At 41.5% G+C, this 19,119-nt stretch overlaps 2 long non-coding RNA genes across 2 annotated transcripts; one reads left to right on the top strand and one right to left on the bottom strand.

Moving 5' to 3' along the window:
• Positions 1-1,522: 1,522 nt before the first annotated feature.
• Positions 1,523-3,967, bottom strand: LOC310696626. The gene is made up of 2 exons (XR_014520656.1): positions 3,881-3,967; positions 1,523-1,668 (listed from the first exon to the last, which is right to left on the bottom strand). It is a non-coding gene; the product is annotated as an uncharacterized lncRNA (long non-coding RNA).
• Positions 3,968-3,983: 16 nt separating this feature from the next.
• On the top strand, positions 3,984-14,237 carry LOC310696627. The gene is made up of 3 exons (XR_014520657.1): positions 3,984-4,105; positions 9,919-10,469; positions 13,944-14,237. It is a non-coding gene; the product is annotated as an uncharacterized lncRNA (long non-coding RNA).
• Positions 14,238-19,119: the final 4,882 nt, after the last annotated feature.

Raw genomic sequence — 19,119 nt, 5'->3', positions numbered from 1 at the left:
TGAGTCTTACTTAAGCCAAAATCACTAATCTAATTGCAAAAGTTAGGTAGAACTAATACCGGGCCACCATAACTTTTATGGGAAACCTATAGAACATGACTTGTCTGTCCCTATATGCATATCTCCCAAGGGAAAAACAAAAAAAGGCTCTCCAGCCTTCTATGTGTTAGCCTTCCTTGGGGAATGTAGACAGGGCTCACATATTTAAAGGTGAAGCTGGGAACTTGTGGGCAGTTCTGTCCTTCCCTTAGTAATTTTGTCATTTTTCTACTTTTATAGATTTGCCCATTTATCTAAGCTATGGATTGCATACTGTTCAGTCTTCATTGTACAGATTGTATATATTGGATGTTTTCTCACCGTAATTCAAACATTCCATATGGAAGTAGATGTTGACTATAATCTTGATTTATCTTATCAGCTCGATGATTAAGCCCCTTTGGTGGAAGAAATGCTTAATGTACCCAAACAGCGTCCGGGTGTTGACTCACGAGTTGATGTTGCTTCTATCAAATACACGAGTGATTGTAAAGAAAAAGACTACATCTGTGATTTATTTGTTTGCTTGTTTATATTCCTTGTTGCAGAGCAGTTGCACTTGGTGATATATTTTTGTGTGACTTTGCATTTTGCTCTTCAGTCCTGACTTTCTCCTTGGTCCTGGTTTGTTCCTCAGTCTCCTCTTCTTCATCATCCCTGGTTTGTCTGGTTCCTGGCTTGGACTGCTGTCCAAAGATTTAGCCCTCACCCCCCAAACCCCACATGTACTTTTCACAATGGAAGATGTGAGTACAATCCAGGGAGGGAGCTGGTTTTGAATGAAACTATGGCAGAGGAAAAGATTAAAGCCACCCTTCTCCACCACCACCCCGATCTTAATCTTCCCCTCCTCCACATTTATTAACCATTTAGCTATTTTTTATATTTAAAAATCACCTATACAACATAAAAAATGTGACACTGACTCTAGTTCAGCCCTAAACTGCCATACACATTTGCATCCAATCTGATTCCTACCAATCAGTGTTTAACCTACAGTGTGGATTTCACCATTCATCCTCCATGAACATCTGTAAGACTTGGATGGATTGTGTGGCACTACTGTTTTTCAAGTTGACTGTAATGTTTTCTAACACTTCCCTTTTTGTGGATGTACTTGCCTTACAGCTTTCTATTTCATTTCATGCTTCTTTTCTGCTACTTCTATATTGATAATCACAGAATTTTCTCTGTAGATGGGTTTCAAATTTCTTCATGCTTCCTCCTGCAAAACCTTTTGTTTCTATCAAAGGCGTCAGCAGGTATCTGTTAAGACAGACTTGTTTTCTTCCATTACAAAGGCAAAGCTCTTTAATGAAGATAGGAGCTATCATATAGGTGTAGCAGTAATCCCTAGAGCATAGGAGTTGTCATTAACTGTCTTGGAAAACATTTCCGAGAAGTTTAACAAATGAGAAGACTTGAAAACTAACTAAAAGACTTTTCCAAGAGCTATTCATGAAATATTTATCTACTATTTCAGTGTGGTATGAATAAACAACTGTTTTATTCAATGAGAGATAAATTACTGTAGTCAAGTTTCATTTTGTTTTTCAATGGAGCCAGTTGCTTCACATCCATCAGGGGATTTGAGAATGGCTTCATTAATTCAAAAAATCTGTTGAACGTCTAGGAAGAAGAAAAAGAATTTGGAGCAGGCAATATGGAATCTTCTATGAAACGTCTCACAGTTTTCACAGTCATGTATGTGTATTGTAGAGTTGCATTAAACAAAAAAGCCCCAATGATTCATGATTATTTTATTATGAATCTCAACCAGGACAGACGCTCTTCAGTGACATTCTAACAATCTGCATGTGTAGTTTATTTTGTTTGCTTTAGGTCGCCTATTAAACACAAGTTGCACAACGCTGACCACTGCACTATTTGATTTATTGCAATGCGGAGTCTAATGTTTATCTATGAAAATGCTTGCATTAAAAAGGAATAACTTCCTAGTTCCCTGAAAACCTAAATAACCTAAATAGACACTCTTTGCTATTTTGTTTGCCCAGAGTGCTGGCTCTGTGTAGCTAAGTCTGATTGGTTATGCAACTTCATGATTCTGCAACTCCACTCCACCACAAACAGGCATAATTCCTGATTGGCTTGGATGACAGAGAGATCTAAGCCAATCAGGAATCGTGTCATGTCACTACATATATGGGATCCTCCTTAATGAGGGTCCTGGTTGTGCTCAGGCCCCTGAGACACCACCTAGGTGGCAGGTGCTGGGCGTATCCCAGGCCTGTCATTATGGCCCCACAATTATGCCAAGCCGTTTGAGCCAATCCGAGGCAGGTGGTGTGATGGGGGGGGGGGGGTTTAAAAGTGCCAGCACTTGCTTTGTGCTGCCGAACACCCACCCTCCCGTTCCTATTTATAGGTTGCTGCATTGGCCTTGCTTCGGATGTTGGTCGGTCGCCTGTTTTGGAACAGGGTCCGGGTAGGAGTTTTGTCCACTTGGCAAATTGGCACTGGCCACTTGGTTTTCGCCTACCCCCTTAGCAATCATCACAACTTTGTAAGGTTTGGTGGTTAGGCATTGGCTTAGTGAAGTGTGTGGGAGGGAAGATGCAGCCATCACCTGCCCCTCCATGAATAAGGGTATTCTGGTAAAGGAATCTGGGGGTCCTGGATCTCGTCCGAAGTCCAGTTGAGGGGCTAGGGCCATGCCAGGACCACAGGAACCCAGGGGTGATCTTTGGTTGGTCTTCATCAATGTTGCCTCCTCGTTTGGTGTTTGCCCTTCCAGACTACCTGCCAGAGAGGTGGGAGTCAGTTATAGTCCATTGCCAATGCCTAAGCCAATACCACTCACTTTCCTGTAATCAATAAAGTTGTGGCCTAAATTTAGCCCAATAACTTAAACCAAAAATACATGTCAGTGTGAAGTTATTTTACTTGGGGGCCTCGGAGTGCAACCAATCAGACCTGGCTACATAGAACCAGAACTCATTGTAAACAAAGCAAGACTAAGAAGTGAGGGAAGTGTCCATGTGTCGCTTAGGCAAACAGATGACCTTCACTGTCTTTCTGCACTGCTGTGTGAGAGTGTTTTCATTGCAGTCCCATCACAGCACAGTGCAGAAAGACACGGAGCTATGCCCAGTTGCCGTGGCAACACAGCAATGAGATTCCTGTCTCACTGCACTGTCACCCTTTTGTCTCAGAACCATGACTTCCCTTTCCCCTGTGCCCTGCGTTTGGATACAGATTCTGGCACATATCGTACTGAGGCTAAATGGGATGCTTGTTTGACTACGCATGCAGATGTGCACCCAGATGCCCATTTGAAAGAGCACCTGTGCCAAAGGTCCCAGTTTCGCTGCACTGTACTGTGGCAGATTTTCATTATTTCAATGCACCACATCAAAGCTGGAAGTTTTTGGCCCAGTTGCTTACAAGAAGGAAAGAGGGAACGCCTCCTCTCTTTCCCCACCAATATTTTCACACTCTTTCTAGCACCCTTGAATAAAAAGCACCCAAAAGAAGGGGAATTTTTGAAACATGGACATGTTTGTGTCATAGCTGGATCCCTGGCTCAACTCGGCTCTAATGAACTGATTTGTTGTGAAAAGAGTTGGAAATGTTTAACTCAATCATGGAATACTAATGTGTCAATCAGTTAAAAGGTCTTATATGTCTGTTAACTAATGATCAATGTCACTGCATTGAAAAACCCTAGAACCAGCTTTTGTAAAAAAATGGGTTTGTGAACTTTGACCAAACTTCCCAAGTTCCTCTCTTTGTAATGACACACAATGAAGTGGCAGTTTAATTTGAGGCTGGCAGCTGGAAAGAATAGTGGAGACAGATAAAAGGTAAAGTTCTTCTTTACTGATATTGTGAATGATGACGGCAAACTTGAGTCCAGAACAAAGAAAGTGGATTCTAAAGGAGCATGTCTACTTTTGCTCCACCCTGTTTGTGATGTAATTCCACAGGGAATGTATTTCACAAAGAAAAGATGGGGAAAGGAGGTGGCAGTTGGCAATTGGCAGTTGGGAGGTGACAGTTGGGAGTTAGTTGGCTATTCCTGTTTGTTCCATCTTTGACTGTGAAGGTGAGAGGACTTCGTGCAGACACTGGAGTTTGTAAAGAATAAAAAGGTAAAGGTACCCCTGCTCGTACGGGCCAGTCGTGTCTGACTCTAGGGTTGTGCGCCCATCTCACTTAAGAGGCCGGGGGCCAGCACTGTCCGGAGACACTTCCGGGTCACGTGGCCAGCGTGACAAAGCTGCTCTGGCGAGCCAGCACCAGCGCAGCACACAGAAACGCCATTTAACTTCCCGCTATAAAGCAGTACCTATTTATCTACTTGCACTTAGGGGTGCTTTCGAACTGCTAGGTGGGCAGGAGCTGGGACCGAAAGGCGGGAGCTCACCCCGCTGCGGGGATTCGAACCGCTGACCATACGATCGGCAGTTCCTAGGCACTGAGGTTTTACCCACAGCGCCACCCACGTCCCTTTTTGTAAAGAATGCTTGCTCTTAAACTGTTGCCAGCCTGACAAGTAAAGAGATTTATCTTCAACTATTTGTGTATTTTTTTATCACAAAGAGCTAACATTTATCTACTGATAAGGGTGGGGGCCAATTCTTCCATCTCCGTCCTATCACCACACCAGCCAATTTCCAGCCTAGCTACGTTCATACTTGGCGATAATGAAGCAAGGGAGAGTTGAAGATTGGAGTCACCTTTCAACAGCTCCTTACACCAAATTTTTACTTGTTTAGCTGAAATACATTGTGTTCTTTCTAGGTTTTCAGCCTCAAAGAGTTAATGACAATCAGCTTTGGCTCAACACAATATGATGGTACATTATAAAGTGTGATCACAGGAGTAAGCTGTTTCATAATATCCACTTCTCCATCAACAGCAGGTCATGATACCACTTAGATCAATGTCTTCTCTGTTGATTAGCCTGAGATGGCTGTGGAAGGCTGGTAAGGGAAGAAGGAAGTGCTGTGTGCAGCACACACACTGTGTGCTTTCTTAGAAACTGAAACCATTTCTGATGCATTTACTATGGATTATATTCTGGCAAATGGAATGTGTTTACAGTTGATGGTCATTTCCTTGCTTGGCACTGCTAGTAAAAAGGAAATTAAATAACAAATGTTTTAGAGTGATTCAGGAGATATGGGGAGAGGTCAATCCAAAAAGCCAAAGAGACAAAGATCTGACATTAGAAGCTGTGCATGGAAGAATCCCTCTAAAAAAAAAAAAACAGACTTGTTACAATGAAATGAGTCACATTCTCTATTCATTTTTTATAAAATAAAAATAAAATAAAATCAATAGTCAAAGTGACTATAACAAGCTGGAAACTGGACAGTTTCAATTTGGGTGATAGGCATTGCTCTCAAATGCATCCTTGGAGCTCAGTGCCTTGCCTTGTTTTGTTGTGCTGTTGTGGTTGTAAGCTCTCTCACATTCATACTGTTGAACTGCTATGCATGTTCCAGTCGAAAGAGCCAACAGCACTTCTGTGTATTATACAAAAGCAATAATTCTTCCCCTCCAAACAAAACCTTTTTCAGAGCAATACAAAACCAGTCCCAGATGCTGTACTTGTCAGGGAATAATAACATTCTCATTGCACCTCCAGGGTATACAAGTCTCCTAACACTTTTGATGCATGATTACCCAACCAAAGTTGTGCTCTCTTGGATCCATTTTTTCCCTTTTACTGTTGCACTGCAGCATGTCAGAGGTCTGGCTTTTGGATTCTGTTTAAGAACTCGAGCAATTTGCCAAAGCACTTATTCTGAAGTAATGCTGGAGGGTTCCCCTAGCTTTTGGTGTATGATCAGCAAAACTGCTCTAAAGGAGGTGTCTTTTTAGACCAGAGCGGCAAAATAATTCAGCATTATGCTTTCTTTCTCTGCCTGTTGCTGGAAAATGAGGCCACAAATAAGTTTAACAGACTTGAACTCTGCAACCTTTTGGAAATATACATTTAAGTACAGGTATAGCAAACTGAAGAAATGATGCAATTCAGTCTATGTGGGACTGACGTTGGGTCTGGTTTGGAAGCTGCACCTAGTGCAGAATGCCACAGTGACCCTTTGTGCAGGAGTAGCTCACCATCAACATATAACATGGGTGTCGAAAGCTATGAACTGGCAGCTGATACCCTATTGAACCAGTTTTGAAGTACTTGTTTTGACATATAAAGTCTTAGTTCGTGCCTTTGTCATTTTTGTGTGAGCTGCTTGGACATCTTTGCTGCTGCAAGTTGCGACATGGCATCGTGAATAGGGTAAAAGAAAAACAGCTGTGAAGTCGTCTGTTTTGGCACACCACTGCTGGAGTATGTCAAAGTAACCTGCGGTGAAGCAGGGGTCCCAGTTCCACTCCCTGCCCCAGTGGCGTAGCGTGGGTTGTCAGCGCCCGGGGCAAGGCAAGTAATTTGCGCCCCCTAACCCGTGGATTTGCGCCCCCTAACCTGTGGATTTGCGCCCCCTAACCCTAACCCCCAGATGTTGCGCCCGGTGCGGCCGGCCCCCCCTGCACACCCCACGCTACGCCACTGCCCTGCCCTCCCAATAGATAACATCAATATAAGTAATGGAATGAACAATTAATGCAATAAATGCAGTGCGGGCAGCATCCCTGTTCTTGGTCAATTTGAGAGGAGACACAAGCTGTCTCCCCCACCCCCACTATATGTTTAGTTAGGGAGTTGAACTCTAACTAAACCTCCCTGCTCCCAAACTAAGTCAGGATCAGATTCAGGGTGCAGTTTATGAGTGTTCTGCAGGTTGATCTAGGGTTGGACTGCAGCTGTGTCCCAGATCATAGAGGCTGTGCACAGTCCCATTTTTTTTAATAACCATTGTAGATTGTTGTAAACTGTTTAGAGGTCTTCTTTCAAGTAAGTCACATTTGTATATTTTTTTAAAAAAATCATTCAATCACTGCCTAAATAAATAAGGGCTAATCACTCAAGCATTTGACTAAGTCAGGCATCACCCAACCTGCAGCCCTCCAGATGTTTTGGCCTACAACTCCCATGATCCCTAGCTAACAGGACCAGTGGTCAGAGATGATGGGAACTGTAGTCCAAAACATCTTGAGGGCCGAAGGTTGGGGGTGCCTGGACTAAGTGATGTTCTTTGCCTGGTTGATGCTGGGCAATATAATCTTGTTGCTTTTTTAATTTAAGTTGTATTTAAATGAATTGTTATTTTAATGTATTTCAGTGTTTTCACTCACTTTGAGGTTTTGTGAACAGCTAAGAGCAGTATGCATATACATAATTCAAACAAACAAACAAACAATATATATTTTTGATAAAGAAATTTACTGGGCATGCAGATCCAGCGTCCCAAACTTGCAGAATCCTCACAGGGTACTGTCTGGTGTTTTGTTTGGCTTTAAATAAGTTTTTTAAAGAAGTGCATTGGGTAAAATGGTGCTAAAATGTAGGGATGGACAGATCTCATTCCCTCTCAGCTTTACATTTACATTTTAGGAATTCATTCAAACAGAGAATTCTTAAGTGATTGTAGTAGATTAAAATAAAAAAAATTCCTTCCAATAGCACCTTAAAGACCAACTAAGTTAGTTCTTGGTATGAGCTTTCGTGTGCATGCACACTTCTTCAGATACACTGAAACAGAAGTTGCCAGATCCTTCTATATAGTGAGAAGGTGGGGAGGGGTGTTACTCAGAAGGGTGGTGGGAATGGGAGATAGGCAGATAGCTGGGAGAGCCTGTTGACGACTCTTAACGACTGTAATAGGTCTTACAGGAAAAGGCAAGGGGTGAGAAGGTGAGAAATGGTATAGTCATGTATAGTGAGATAAGAATCCAATGTCTTTGTTCAACCCAGGTTTTTCCATTGTTTTGAGTTTGGTAATGAGTTGTAATTCAGCAGCTTCTCTTTCCAGTCTGTTTCTGAAATTCCTTTGTAGTAAAACAGCTACTTTGTAGTAGATTAAACCATCTTTCCTTATGTGTAACAAGAATGATAGCTTTTGTCCTCATGTGTTGTGATAAGGACCATTATGTTAATTACAATGACTGACATGTTACTGGATATGAAACCAAGGATCGTGATGATGCTTGAAGAACACTTCTTTAAAGAAGAAGAAGGTGGGGGGATGTCTTATAGTGATGTGCTACTGATTCACCCATTAAAAGTCTTCCTCAGAAGTGTCAGAACAGAAAGTTGCAACTGGAGACACAATACTGAGCCAGTAAACCTATGCTAAAAGCTTAGGTTTCTTTTTTCCCCTGGGGAAAAATTTCAACGGACAGAAATTAATTTCCTCTTTAAGGTTTAATTAAAGAAATGAGGAAATTACAGCTTTAATGTACAGCGTAGCCACCTTAGGAACCACAGGAAACCTTTACAAATCTATATGTGTGTATATGTTTATTTAATAGATCAACTTCACCGCCCTACCAATTTAGATGTTTGTGAATTACAACTGCTGCAATTATGCCAAAAGGCAGTTTTAAGAGACTGCAGATAATCTACAATGAATATCTCCAAACTTTTCCTCTACCACAAAAAGGCTGCTTAAAGGAACCTTGTTCAAATTCCCTAAAATATTGCATGTGCCCTAATGTTAAAAAGTGTGTCTGTACTGGGTCTAAACTTGCTATTTTTGACACTAGCAAAGATGACCCAGATTATAGTGTATGTTGACTAAGGATATCCCAATTTCTTGCCCTTGGCTTCTTTGATTTTTAACTATAATCTGAAAAGCATGACCTTGAAACATTTATACATAGAGACAAATTTCTAGCTTTTATTTCTATACAGCTCAAAGAAACAACACAATAGATATATAATCCCTGAGAAATACCTTAGGGAAATAGGGCTGTGTGTGGTTTTGGTGGTGATATCTGTGAGCTGCCTCAGCATGGTAGATAATTTACATTCGCTGACAGTCCAGGGGAACTGGACACAATGTCTTTCTCTCTTTTGACAACAAAATACAAATAAAATGGTGGCCAGACCCAAATTATAGAGTTTTTAGATCAATAATTCTCTAGCGCACGTCAACTGCAGTAATTACCTTGCCTGCTAATTGCATTAAGGAAAGGTTCTTTTCTCAGAAACAAATTACTTGCACACACAGATTGGAATTATAAGTATTTATTATCCACCACGCAACCAACATGTTTGCAGTTCTGTTGTAAACTGGGAAGTTAATCTGATCAGAAATGGATCAGATGAGAAAGATGCAGATTTACCCAAAATAATAACATATAAAAGATCTGTCTATCACACATGGTTCTGTACTTCCAAGATGAAACTTTTCAATCTGAAATGGCTGGCTTTCTGTATCTTTCTTATTTACATGGCCTAGAAAGTTGTGGTAGGGTTAATTTTGATTTGAATTGTAAACAGAGGTCAGAAATGACAAGGCAGAGACCATGAGCTGGGTGAAACTAGGGCCATTTCATTTTAACAAAAGGAGGTCTGAATGGGAAAAGACTGGGCTGAAAACTATTATTCTCTGAAAGGCTACTGAGCCTGGTGTTGTTGGGCAAGCCTAGCCTGCCTGGTGGAGATGTGATAATACCATGACCTCCCAGATCACACCTCTTTGGGTGACGTGGGAGGGCTTTCTGCCCACCGAGTAGCCCACATCTGTAAGAAGGAGCTACAAGTTACCCTGCCAATGGGTCCCCAAATCTCAAGACTCACCTGTGAAAAGTTCCCCAGGGTGTTCATCTGTTCTTCCTTCTTAGTACCTTTCACACATATCCCTGCCAAAATGACCAATAAAACAAAAAAATCAACCTATTGAATTTACTGGTATCCCACTAATTGCTCCTCTACTGGTCAACAGTACAAAGTAAGTGCAAAACTGATATGAGACCGACTATCTATCGCCTACTCTGCTTCATTAGGTGACCAGCTCTGCCTTTCAAGGAGGATGGGATAGCTGCTATCCAAGCACTGAAGAATAAAGAACTGGACAGTATCAGCTTAAACAGCTTGGCTTGGCTCTGTCCATCACTGGTGCTCATGTGACACACGCCCACACATTGCATCCTTGTCTTCCGCTTTCTTGACCCAGTCCCACAGACAAACAAGTCTCAGTTTCGACACCAGAAGAGCAAGGTGGAGGGACAGCATTCTGTGCTTTGATTATTTTATTTTAGCCTTAGAGAAGGAATACTTCCAACTATGCTTGATTTGCTAGGAGGGGAAGGTTGCTAATTTTCCCCCCAACAGTTACTGGGTCAATAGAAGATTTCTCTACCTCTTTGCTTCTTGTCTTGGCTGATTGTGCATGATACTACTCATTTACCATGAAGTAAATTCAACTGAGTTTATGTGCCTGATGTCTGGCTTTCTGTTATAAGATTTCTGCCTAAGGCTGCAATCCCCTATGCACCTGCCAGGGAGTGAATCCAACTGAAACCAGTGGAATCAACTTCTAGAGAAAAATGAGCAGGTATGCACTGTTAGTCTTAATCCAGGCATCTGTTGCATTGTTTCTGTTGGTACCCTAGTAGTTCCCTCATGTGGTGGAAAGACTCAGTAACAAGGGTTGCAAATCATCAAGCACTGATCTAGCACTGGAATTTGATTTCAGGCCTAGCTCTCACAAAGAACAGACTCAATGGTGAAAAGATTCCTGGATTATACAATTTCAGGTTACATAAGGGGGTCACATTGTTGATATTTCTTCTTTAAAATAATTCCCTATACAACTCAAATATCAATATGACTTGCCGTTTCCCATGTCCATGTAGTGTGCAATGATGCAGTACCCTATTTCATGTTTCCTGGTCCAGGAACAGTTTTACTGCATCATCTGTTTGGTGTGTGACTAATTCACAGTTGGGTTTGTTAAGGCTCATATCCAAACTGCAGATTTCCAGACTGTGATTCTGATTTGTGCTTAATGAAGCTAATCCTGCCCCAGAGAGAACATCCATTTCTCATTGTTCTGTGATTACCTTGCAACTAGTGCTTCTAGAACAAAATACAACATAGTTATTGGCTAGTTATGGCTGCTTACGTGCAATTAGTAAAAAAGTGTGATAGCAGCCTTTACGGAGAGTTGTACATCTCTGGAAACCAATCTACAAGCTAACAAATGTCAGCATGCTGCTCACCATGCAGGGATCACTCCAGCATAAGTAATAAGTAAAAACTAAGACTAAGTATCTGATTAAGTATCAGAAAGAATGTGTTCACTAATAATCATTGCAATGCAGTTTACCTGCCAAATTGTCCACATTATATACTTGAGGAAGTCCTATCTAGACTTCAAATGAAAGAATAGATTTTTAATGTGCCATTTTAATGGAATCCGATGGGTTTTGGCAGTTCTAGCTGGGCAGATAATGTGCAGAACTGCATTCCTTCAATTCCCCATATCACCACCATCTTTGACCTTTGATACAGATATTTAAACAATTTAATATAAGAAAGATTCCCAGTGCATCTGTGGTTTATCACAGCTTCATGTTTCACATCTTCTACAATATGGAGCTGGGGAAATGTACAGAATAGACTCTTGCAGTGAAAAGGAGAAAATGGCAGGATCAGGAAGAAACCTAAGCCCACTTCTTATAATTTCATTGAACTGTCTAATGTTGACAGGGCCCCAATTTCTACGGCTAGAGGTAAAAATGTTGAAACATTATTGGAGCTGGAGAATAGTAAGACCGCTTCTCAAGTAGTAATATGGATATGTTTGTGCTCATACTGAAATTGGAAAAAAAAAACATGAATTCATCTGCTACTCCAAAGTGACCATAAAACTAACAGAGGGGGAATAACTGAATGCCCAAGTCAGGCCACAAATGCCAACCACAAGCCATAGTAATTTCTTTCGTGTATTTATCTTATTGTGATAGCATAACACAGGATTGCATGTTTTACTTTAACTTTCAGTAGGCTTTCTGGTCTTCTTCACAACAGCTCTTCTTCAACTATGAAAGAGGAGAAAACTTCAGAACTTTTCTCTCCTCCCATTTTTCCATTAATTCCTTTATTCAATTATTCACTATTTATTCACTAGCCCATACAGGTGATGTTTTGCCAGTGTTCTATCTTGAAGGATAAAAATATCATTCCTTTTCTTGGCACCCTCTCCATCCCAAAGATGTTTGCTTGACTCCAATATCTGAGGCCTCATTCTCTCTGATGCCATAAACCTATATCTGGACCTATATCTGAGGTTGCAGGTGAACACAAATGACATGAATGAATGTTCCTCTATGTAAGGAGCTGTTGACAAATGACCCCAGCATTCAGCCTTCTCTGGCCTCATCAAGACCAAGTATAAACACAGCCAGGCCAGAAGTTGAGTGTTGTGGTATCGGGATGGGAATGGGGATAGAGATGTCAGCCCCACTCTTATCAGTAGATAAAGTGGGTAGGTGGGAAACAGGAATACAGTGGTACCTCAGGTTACATACACTTCAGGTTACATACGCTTCAGGTTACAGACTCTGCTAACCCAGAAATAGTACCTCGGGTTAAGAACTTTGATTCCGGATAAGAACAGAAATCGTGCTCTGATGGCGTGGCAGCAGCAGGAAGCCCCATTAGCCAAAGTGGTTGCTTCAGGTTAAGAACAGTTTCAGGTTAAGAATGGACCTCTGAATTAAGTACTTAACCCGAGGTACCACTGTAACGAGAAACCAGGCAGTTTTTGAAATGAACAAAACTTGAAGATTGGTTTTACGTAGTGCTAGGTTTAAAAAGTTTATAGAAGTTAAAATGAGAGTCTTTACCCAGAAGTTGAAAGTAGAGAATATTCCCTCAGAAAATAAAGTCCCCTCTTCAAGTGGTGTGAGCTTAGAATTCATCTGTGGAAGGGTTTCTGCTTGCATGGTTCTTCTCAGCCAGAATACTTTATTCTGATTTTAACACAACACTCAAAATGGAGGTCATGGCTGAAAAGCTTGAGAAAAACTAACACAGCATAGACCCGATGCTTCTTGCCCCCTTCTTGCAAACTTGTCTGAGCTGAGAGGTGCTCTGATTTATAGCATTTAGGCTGGAGTCAGTGCACATATGTATGTGGAGAGTGCATTTAGGGTTCCTCGGGCCAATGAGAACTACAGTTTCATTGATTAGGGATGTGGCAAAATTGGTTGTTGGTTCTTTCATTTATATGAGGCAAGATCTCAAGTGGCTCCTGTGGAACAAATTTCTCACATTTAGCACTCTGCTTATATCACATGGGGGCATGGATTGTATAACTGGATCTTCATGTGTCTTTTTCTCTCTCTACCTGTAGATAGCTATGCTTTTGTGTGTGTTTCTTCCTTACATTATGTTTGTTCTCTGCTAGTTATTAGAACAGACGTGACCTTTCACATAACTAGGCGCATGCTTTGGACAGAAGTTTGAAGAGGCAACCTGTGTAGTGTTGCAATTCGCTCGGCCCAGCACACAGTGCTTTTAACAAATTCTCCTGCTTGTGAACATCACACTGATCCATAAATATGCCTAAGGAAATGTTTCTACAAAAATGGCAAAGCAAATGAGCTTAGACTGCAAAGCCCCCTGAGTACCGGCATCACAAGGAGAATGAATCTATTTTCACATCTTAGTGCATTAGAGAGAAATCCTTATTTAATCAAATTTGTAATGATGTCAATGGCTCCAGAAGCAAAAGGGCTTGCCTGGAACAGCTGCTGTATTAGGAAATCTCTGCTCCCAATTTGCTTCAGATAGGCCAAGAGGTAACAACAATGCTTAACATTCTTCAAGGTTTCCTTGGAACACTTTGCTGCTATAATGGAAAGACCAGATGAAGTGAATTAAAATGACCTTGCTGTGTTGAATTAGTAAAAATTCGTGTATTTGGGCACTAAATCAATGGCTGGCAGCAACATGGCTCAGCTGTATGCAAGTCTGCGGTAGGCCTCTCATAATGTGACATGCAAACTATCTTTCTTTGCAGATGCCAGCACTTTCCCTAGCACTCTCCCAGAACCCACTGTGCTAACACCTGTCTGAACTTGAAGTTTGGATTGAAAGTGGCTTAATGGCTTGGCAGTTGCGCTGTACAAAGCCATGTGGATACTAGCACAGATTCCCCGGAGACACCAGGGTTCTTGTTCCTGGAACTAGTGAAGAAATCTAAAAGCAAAGGACAACAAAATTAATCATTGCCTTCAGCCACAAATTGCATCAGCCCCAAATGTTATATAGCATTGTCACATAAGCAGTGTTACACCAAAACAAAGCTAATGGTTCACTCAGCATATTCCGTTACAAATCCTTATTAGCACAATTAATTCTCATTAGCTCGATTCTATTCAAAGTCTGAATTTATCCGTACCTATTGGTTGTTGTTCAAAAAAAGAAACACATGAATGTTTCGTATTGATCTCTGCAAAATGTGTTTAATAGTGACAATTAAATGTTGAAAAGGGACTCCATCCCACATATGCTGGTATCAATATCAAATGGTACAAAACATAGTTTTGGCTGGAGCGGGTGGCGCTGTGGTCTAAACCACTGAGCCTCTTGGGCTTGCTGATCGGAAGGTTGACAGTTTGAATCCCCACAATGGAGTGAGCTCCCTTTGCTCTATCCCAGCTCCTACCAACCTAGCAGTTCGAAAGCTTGCCAGTGCAAGTAGATAAATAGGTACCACTGTGGTAGGAAGGTAAACGGTGTTTCTGTGCACTTTGGCTTCTGTTATGGTGTTCTGTTGCACCAGAAGCGGTTTAGTCATGCTAGCCACATGACCCAGAAAGCTGTCTGTGGACAAACGCTGGCTCCCTCAGCCTGAAAAGTGAGATGAGCGCCGCAACCCCATAGTCGCTTTTGACTGGACTTAAACATCCAGAGGTCCTTTAATCTAATATTTCCATATTAGAATAATTACTATATAATTGGGCTATACTAGTAATTCATTGAGAAAGAAGCAATTATTCTAAGCATCACTTACATTGCACTTGTAAATGCTCTTGCTAACTACCTAAATATCAAAGCTACTAGTAAGCATACCTATGTTCGTAAGTATAATTCATTTATATTATACCAGAAAATGCAATAGGCATTCAGCTATTGTAGCACATCTGGTCTTACCAGCTATACAAAAGCACGCGCGCGCACACACACACACCCCACCTTGGGGAATAGAATTGCTCTCAATATGCCAGCCGTGTCCTTCATTGCAACTTGAATTGAAAACATTAGCTAGGTACTGTTACAGCAGAGGAAATGCAAATGCAAATAAATCCACTGTAGTTTTGTGTGCTAATAACTTTGATCTATAGGCTCCATTTTGTTTGTTTAGTTTTTTTGTGGTTTGAAGACTTACTCATGTGCAAATAAGCAGCTGTGAAGTAGCAACTAGAAAACCAGATCTAACGAATGTGAGAATTCGTGCATTACCAGGCACACAGAGACAGTTCACTGTCACATTTTCCTTGAGATACACTGAATGGCGGCTATTCATACTGCAAGTGCAGCCTGTTCTGAAGGCATGACACATACTCTGTGGGGTCAATAGTGTTTGGCTGTGCCATATATAAGAGCTACAGGGAGGCATCTCAGAACCTGCTCTTCCATCCAGCAACAACAATTATGGAGGTTACCCAGTGAGATGGGACTCTAACAGTCATAGCTTACCAAGTGGATTTTGGATCCTATATTCTATGCACTTAGGAACAATATGCAGAGTGCTTCAGCTGAAATTGAAAGTTCCTTAGAATAGTGATTGCAAACTTGTTTATGCCCAGCATACGCAATCTAGAGCCTCACTGCAAAGTAACACATTTATAGAAAAGATGTATAAAATTAGAAACCCCTTTCATGTTGCTCATTTGCCCTTTATATAGCACTTCTGCTGTGCAAAAATATTTCAAGATAATTCCCCTCTCAACAATTAAAAAAAAGAGTTTGACAAAGATAGATGTTTCAGAGACACCCAGCTGTGGGTCCATTGCTGTGCTGGATATGTGAACCTAGATTTAAGTACAAAGCATTGTAACATATGCATTTTCTGGGATCATCAGCACTCCAGTATATATCAAGTGTCTGTTTCCTACAAAAGTATTCCTTTTAGGAGTAGCTAATAGCTGGAGAGGTACAGGGGAAACAATTACTGTTGCACCAAGCATGTGATAGGAGATTGAAACCACCCACATCAGTAAGGGGCTGTGCTGAACCTCCTGTCCTGATCAGAGCAACTATGGAAGCATCTGACTATGCCATTCAAATAATGCTAATGGCATTCATAGTGGCATGAACTACACCTGATAAACCAGGTCTGAGAAACCCAAGTTCCTTAAAACCATTTTTATACTTCCCTCCACCAGTAATCCCAGGTCACTTCGTAACAATTCAATATAATTCCAATAAAATCAAATCTCGAGATACAATAAAATACATCACCACTCACAGCAGGTCAGATAACTGCTATCCAGATTCGGCAATAAGTATCCACAGATGCCTGAAAAGCCACACAGATCTTCAGCTTGCTTTATTTTGGGGTGGAGGCAAGTGGGAGGGGAGTTTCCATAAACTGAGCGCCATTGAAAAGCTCCTTTTCCCAGGTTGTCTCATGGTGAATTTCAGAATATCATCATTCTTATTTATCCAGCTATCAATAGAAATATAGATTGTGGCTGCTATTTATTAGATCTAGATACTAACCTACCTCCCAAGAGTTAGAGGTGGCATATTAGGTTCTACACACTCCAATTTTATCATCACGATAAAATCTGTGAGTCAGGTTATTCTGCCCTATATGAGAAGCCCTTTCCAGTGTTGTTCATCTTGTGGAGGGAGATATGGAGATAATCAACCTGCCCTACTCTCTTTGTTATGTTCCTGGTCATCACCCATGAGTTGGAAGGGTGTCTGTTTATACCTGGGAGCCTACGCTCCTTCACATCTTAGAACCCTGGTTTTCCAGGTTTGGGTGACCCTACACAACTGGAGCAGCTTCCTTGCTACAGTCTGTTGTCCTCATTGGAAGTTGACTCACACCAAGCCTGACCATGTATCTGTCAGGCGTGGAGAGTCATCCCCTCCCTTCAGTAACTTCACAGACAAGAATTAATGAGCAGTTTATATTTTATAATTCTTTTTATTCAGTGATCTGGTTGCAAGCAAAAATCCACATCACTCCACAAGGAGAGCAGTTGGCTAGGACCCTCGTACCTGCAGGACCGCCTCTCCTGGTATGCCCCACAGAGGACCTTACGGTCTGCAAATAATAACATTTTGGAGGTCCTGAGCCTCACAGAGATTATACTGGCCTTGACTAGAGCCAAGGCCTTTTTCGTCATGGCCGTGGCCTTGGCCTGGTGGAACGCTCTGTCACAAGAGACCAGGGCCCTGCAGGATTTGACATCTTTCTGCAGGGCCTGCAAGACAGAGCTGTTCTGCCAGGCCTTTGGTCAGGGTTCAGTCTGACTCCCCCTCACTTTTCATAAGAACTTGCATGAAAGTGGCCTCCCAGTTTTTCTCACAGGCCCATATACTGTAAGTTCAGCACAAACAGTTGGGCCTGGTGAGCATTTAAGGTTCCCAACCCTAATCTGATTGGCACCTGATTAGATTTTATTCTGATCCTGATCTGATTTTAGGGTGTATTTTAATTGATTGCCTGATTTTAGGTTAATGTGTTATACACTTGATGTTAGCCTCTCTGAGCTCAGTTTTGGCCGGGGAGGGCAGATATAAATTATTATTATTATTATTATTATTATTATTATTATTATTATTATTATTTCTTCCGTCTTCCGCAACATCCAAGGCGCCAAAAGGAAGTCCCTCCTCTCTGCATTCTTTGTTCACTAATACGGACGGACCTCCTAATTCTTGGAGAGAGAGGGTCCCCCAAACACTTTAATAACATCTCTGCTGGCTGTTCCCTCCCTTCTGTTTCACTTTCCATTATCTCGTAACTAGGTAACTCCTGTCTAAGCTGTTCAGTGTCTGTGTCTCTCTCTGCTCCTGAAACTGCTGGAAATGGGGGTGGCACAAATCTCCCCCCCTCCTCTTCCAAGAGGAGCTGATTTGCCTGAGAATGCATTCCCCAATCCTCTGATTCAGATCATTCCCTGGCAGCATCTCAGCATTAGCCAGATTGCCTGGAGGAAGCTCTCCATGATTTCAGACTGAATTCTATCCCAGTCCCACCTGGAGATGCTGGGAATTAAATGTGGGACCTCCTGCATGCAAAGCAGACACTCCGCTACTGAGCTATGGCCCTTCACAATGTATGAACGCAGTGGGACATGTCTGCATGTTTGAACAGGGCTAGAGAGGCTGGCTCAAATCCCCTCCTTCTCAGTGAGCTTCAGGGCTGAATGAGTATTTGAAGCGCCATATCCCTATTTCAGCTTTGTATCCACAATGCACTCTAAGCACAGTCCAAATGCCATGAACAGCAGCCCTCAAAGGCTTCAGTAAATGTCCTTATTTTGATGCCAACTTGGAGCTATTAAAATTGCACCCAGCAGGTCACAATATATGGCTCATAGGCTGTAGTCAGTTTAGTGTGTCACAAATTGCACAGTTTTGCCATCAACAAACCAAGAAAGCTCTGCACTATGTACTATAACTTAAAAATGAAGATTGCTTCCATGCATACTTTGTGTTTATTGCTCCAAAGCTCCAAATTCAGCAACGTGACCGCTGGCCCCAACAAATACGTCATCATGCAACAGATATATTTTAAGTAATAAAGTAACTAAAATGAGAATAAAATGACTAAAGATGGGTAGGAGTAAATTACATTTCTGATTCCTGTTTGGGTTTGCAAATACTTGTTCAGAGTAAACTGGTTTGTTAAAGGGATTTCCCCTCCCCAAGCAATGGTATTTAAAGGTGTGTGTGTGTGTGTGTGTGTGTGTGTGTGTGTGTGTGTGTATTTGCTACAGCAGCAAGAAAGTTTCTGGAAGAATGGTTAGAATATAAATGGTTTATTACAAATCATAAACATGCAACACATAATTCAAGAGACTCCAGTAGGAGAATCCATATAATTTTAGCATAATGTATCCACCTGAATGCATAATGGATCAAACCGAGTTGTATCAAAATGAGATGGTAAGGGCAGAAATGGGAAGCAACTTTCTTTAATGCCAAGCATTAATTGAAATACAGAGCAA

The sequence above is a fragment of the Podarcis liolepis genome (genome assembly GCF_965112155.1).
Source record: "Podarcis liolepis genome assembly, chromosome: 17".
Classification (NCBI taxonomy): Eukaryota; Metazoa; Chordata; class Lepidosauria; order Squamata; family Lacertidae; genus Podarcis; species Podarcis liolepis.
Note: the sequence above shows the minus strand (reverse complement) of the source record. Positions and strands in the feature narration are given on the sequence as shown.